Below are 5,194 nucleotides of genomic sequence, written 5' to 3'. Positions count from 1 at the left end.
TCTTAGATTGCCTTTTTGCTCCAGTAATTTCTAAACCACACCATGTTCTCAGGCTAATTTTGGCTACATTGTGAGTATATGCGGATTGCACACAGGCAGCTTTGCAGCAGTGATTGCTGGCTGGCCATCTCACAGAACACTCTGGGTTTGTTTGATTTAAATTGGTTTTCCTTCCCTCTTAATTCCAATGAGTCTATAAATATAAGAAAAGTAGCTCTGTTGTATTATTTGGTTATATCTCTATGTGATCTGAGCTAGAATCAGTACTTTAGAATAGTATAAGAATAAGAAATATAAACTGCAGCATTTGACAAAAGTTCCCCAACCTTACAGGTTCTAAACAACAGCCATTTTGTAGACCTGACAATGTTAGTAATTCAGATGGCTTGGTTTTCTTCTCCCTCACGTCTGCATTTCCAAACCTAAATGTTTCTTCAAATGCTGTCTCATCCACAAGAAATAATCTCGCCCTCCTCTGAAACTAGTAACATAGGAGCTGGTTATTCCTTTCTTACAACACTTAGTCACTACATGCTCTGTATAAGCAAGGATTTTCCGTTGGCACCATGAATATTTATACTGCCTGTTACATAGTAGGTGCTCAATAAAATTATTCCACCTGCACTAAAGTCTACCTTGTTCAAATATGGTGTGTACTTAGGTGGATGTCTTATCTTTACAACCCAGATGCTTAGTAAAAACAATGATTATTATCCACCATAAAATTCTATAAAGTCATAGTAAAAATAAAAAGTTCCTATTATCTATCATTGCATCTTCTGAAGGGCCTTTAGGTGAAATGTATATACTGCACATTTAATCAACAAATGGATACAGCCTAAGAGTTGTGTTCACAATGTGTTGCTTAAATCCAAGTGTAAAATTGTATATCCTTTATAGAATACTTTTACTCTGTATGCTTTATATTTAATTAGGAGTACAATTTCCAGAAGCACTTTGGAAACAAGTAGCAACTATTCCAAAGGCCTATCCAAACAAAATAAATTTGAAATATATTAGAAGAGAAAAGAAAGAACATTCCCTCTGCTTCCCCCCAGAAAAGCTGGTCTATACTGAAAGACTTAATGTTCCTAGCAGATAACTAAAAAATGTGCTGAATCTAAGGAAAAAATTTATGTGTGGCCATCTGAACTTTAAAAAATAATTGCCCTGCTAAAATTTATCTTCCCTACGATTGGGTTAATGGAAGCCTATATTTTGGTATGCAAAGAATCCTTTTTTAAAATAAAAATTTATAAATCTCTTAGGCATGTTACCCTCTCATGTGACAAGAAATTTGCCTTAACATATAATCTGTCATATCTAAGCCTGCAAAAATGTGCTACTGGTGAGTCTTAAATGAAAACGCTATTTTTTTTTGGAGATGGACAATATTGGCCATATTATTCCAGTTGTGTGTTATTAAAAGAATGCATGATTCTCGTTATGAAAAAATGTAAATATTGCAAAAACAGTATGTTATTTTTCCCTGTAAGAGAAGACGACTTAGAAACATAGAGTGAAATAAAGATGTTTGCCCATTTGTTTCCCCTAAGGATGCATTTCAGGGACAGAAAGGGTGTCCTTGGTGTGCATATCGAGTGTCATTTAAGCTTTAGATTAGATGCTGCTCTTAAATCTATCTCAACGGGCCTGTGCTAAATGGCAAGGTTGTGAAATGAAATACAAATTAGGCTTAAATAGGATAGATTGCATTAAAAATGTACTCGACTGAGCAGGAAAGTTCAACCAAAGTTCAGTGAGTTCACGCTGGTGTGAAGTAGGGAGAGTGGCTGGGCACAGCGTCGTGTGTCTGCTGCGAGTGGGACCTCGCAGAGACTTCTTCTGGCTTCCAGAGGCGACACAATATACACAAACACGGGCATTCCAGCAGTGACTGACATCCTGCCGGATGAAGTTAATTTGATCCACCTGAGGATAATTCTAGCACCTGGCTTTACGGCCAGCATGCTCCCTGTTGGTTCACAACAAATAAATACACGTTGACCAGCTCTCTAACATAGCATCTACCTGCTCTGTTTGCAGCATTAGCAGATACTTCTGATGTTAAAAGTTATCATTCATATGCTTCTGAGGAATAAATTACAGTGAATGGCACCGAAATAGATATTCTTAGCTTTTCGATTGCTCTCCACTTTCAACACGGTTTACATAATTTAAAAAGAACTTTGAATTATTTCAAGTATCCTACTGAGAAAATTATTTCATCTTTCTGCACATTAAAAAACCCTATAAATTTGAAACAGATGACTTTTCACATTCCAGTTTTATCTGTTATAGCTGAAAGTTGATAATACAACTATTTTTCTCTTGATAGACCAGAACCTAAAACTATTTGCATTGATGAAGATGGTTAGTGTATATACAATGAACTGTTTAAGTACTTTACATTTTTTTCTTTTTCTTAGAGCTCGAACACAGTCCCTCACTACCACAAATTACGCAGTTGAGTTTCCCGCATTTGGGGAAATTGCAGGGGTCAGCACATCCAGAGTGCAATGGATAAACCTTGCCCTGTGAAAACCACCTTTGCTCATGGTCACGGTATCTCCCCTGCCAGGTAAATATACATTTCTTATTTATTTGCCCCAATAATGCTATAGAGCTATGATGGAGTTACTACTACTTCCTTCATCCCTATTCTATGGAAGGAAAGCTGAGGCACAATAAGACTTAGTAATTTGCCGGAGAAACCAGGCTTGTATGGAAGGAAACCAGGATTTAAACACAAGCCACCTGGCTGCAGAGTTAGAAACTTACCACTGTATTGTGACATCTTACCATTTCATGCTCCATAAAAAAAGAGGAAATGCAAAGGATGAACGGAACACCTGAATAGTCCAGATTGAAGGGTCAAAAGTGGGAATGCACAGCAACTGCTTTAAACATTTTATTGGTCAAAACTGCTGATGGAAACAGGGTTTCTTTTCAAGATGATAAATATGCTTGAAAATTGTGACAAGTGTAACTCTTTAAGTATACTAAAAACCATTACATGAATAGTATATTTATTTAGGAATCTCCTCTTCTAATTCCTCAGAAAACAACCCTAATTTATTTTCCTCCTTCATTTTTTAAAAAATTATAATTGAAAATGCATTCAAATGTCATTATTCTATTTATTGTTTTCCTTAACCTCATTTAAACATTTTTCAAATTTGAACTATGGAGAAGTAGGGAAGGGACTTTGGAGTGGGTCACTTTCTGAAAACATTTATGTTGAAAATAAATTAGATTTTGGCTGCTTTGGTCAGTGCCCGGAAGTTGGCAAGAGCATACATCCTTATCAAACCAAGAGCTCTGTTCTTAATTTAGGATATTAACATTTCTAGTCTAATTTTTCTAAAGTTACACCCTCATATGTTAAACAAAATGTCTAATTCCCCAGGGATAAGTATACAGGATAGTTTAACCCTGAAATATATTAGAAACCTAGAATACATTGTTTTGTTTTGTTTTACTTATAAACACAATTAACAAAATTGTAAGAGAAGATAAAACAAATGTACTTATAGTACATTTCATGTATATTTGCAGTGTGTTAAATTCTTTCATACCTGTAATGAAAGTATCTTGTTGACCCCTGTGTTATAAGCCACGTGAAAAAAATGTGCATTTTAGATTTTAATCATAAACAGATTTAGACTCCATTATGGCTTTCTTCTTTCAGCCTTTATCAGCACAGTCATTTAAATAAAATGTTTATTTGTAAAAGTATATGTATGTGTGCTTTATTTGAAAGAGCTGATTACAACCCTGTTTGGAGCTTTTATGATACCTCTTTTAAAAAGTCATTTTTAGGTTAAAATTCAAACATTTCACCTTTTAAACTGCTTCATGTTTGACCTAGGTATGCTGGAATGAAACACACCCAACCTGCTTGAATCTCTCCCTATTTAAGAGAACCTTTCTGAAAAACAGGCCTGGCAGTCAACTTCCTCTCTGTGGCTTTGTAAGAATAAATTAAAATGTGCAAAATGACTTGAGATTCATGGTGAAAGGGTGCTTTAGAGTGTTAATCCCTCATGAATTCTGCCTCCAGGATCTTGCTTAAATGAGCAGGAAACTTCTGGAATTGAACAAGCATTGTGGGTGGCCATTCTATGGTTAACAGGAAGAGAGGGGAGATTTCAATTAAAGATGTGAGTTAACTCACATAAATACCGTTATTTGTCGGTGCCTGTGTATAAGTATAGGCCTGCACTGATAGGACAGACAGGCCAAGAAAGCCTGAAAAATTAAATTTCTTATGTGTCAGTGGAAATGTTTGGAAAATAAAATGTACATTTTCAGGAACCTGTTTTGTATCTCTTAACATACTTCTGCAGTTTCACATGGCATTGAATTTGGCTATGTCCAAAGTTATAGAGATTTACAGATAAGTTAAAGGACAGAATTATGTTTTAGTTTACTCTGGAAATTTGGGGTTTAAATTGTTTTTCCATTTCTATTTCCATGTTCTGGTGTGGGGAAGGAATGTAACATACATTTATTTCCTGTGTATTTCAAAGGGAAATGATTCCCACATATTATGGCCACACAGTTTAAATAGTATTGTCTTTAATAGCAGAATGAGAAATTCTGTCTCTGATGATAACTGCAGACATTTGCTTTATGAATTGTTTTTGATCTCCTTATTACTCATTACAATTATATTTTAATGTGCCCAGGATGGTGAATACTGACTAAAGCATCTTTTTAAATGTTTTTAACCACCTTATCTATACATACATACACACACACAAATCTAAAATTGAATTTATACTATTTCATTAGGTTTTACTTTTTGAAAGAAGATAAAATGAATTGCTTCAATTTCCAAAAAATCAGTTATTTAAGCAATTTGAAGTTTAATTTACAAGTGGAGCAAAGTTGATCATTCACGTGGTCTCATTTTGTCAGATACTAGTGAATTTGTGAAGCAAGGCATGCTGGTGGAGGGTTAGGCTGGGTAAGAAATACTGTGAATATTTCAAAAATGAAGAGATTGAAATTCAAGTATATTTGTGGTAAGACGAAAAGAAAATGGTGGCTTTACCATTTACTTTCTAATACAACTGTCATTTATATGAAATTTGTTTTTTTTTTAAGTACTCTCAGATTTGGTGCCTCAGTATCTTTTCAATGTCTGGAGAACAATTGGAATTTGGCACTTGACCCTTCCACTTGTCAA

The 5,194-nt window shown here is 34.8% G+C and overlaps 1 non-coding gene across 1 annotated transcript; it reads right to left on the bottom strand.

The window, feature by feature from the left end:
* Window positions 1-2,425: 2,425 nt before the first annotated feature.
* Window positions 2,426-2,589, bottom strand: LOC123809071. Its single transcript, XR_006783944.1, has one exon. It is a non-coding gene; the product is annotated as a U1 spliceosomal RNA (small nuclear RNA).
* Window positions 2,590-5,194: the final 2,605 nt, after the last annotated feature.

This window comes from Phyllostomus hastatus, unplaced genomic scaffold, assembly GCF_019186645.2.
Source record: "Phyllostomus hastatus isolate PE091 unplaced genomic scaffold, TTU_PhHast_1.1 phas_scaffold_501, whole genome shotgun sequence".
Taxonomy (NCBI): domain Eukaryota; kingdom Metazoa; phylum Chordata; class Mammalia; order Chiroptera; family Phyllostomidae; genus Phyllostomus; species Phyllostomus hastatus.
The sequence above is the reverse complement of the archived record's forward strand: the minus strand, read 5'-3'. Positions and strand labels throughout refer to the sequence as shown.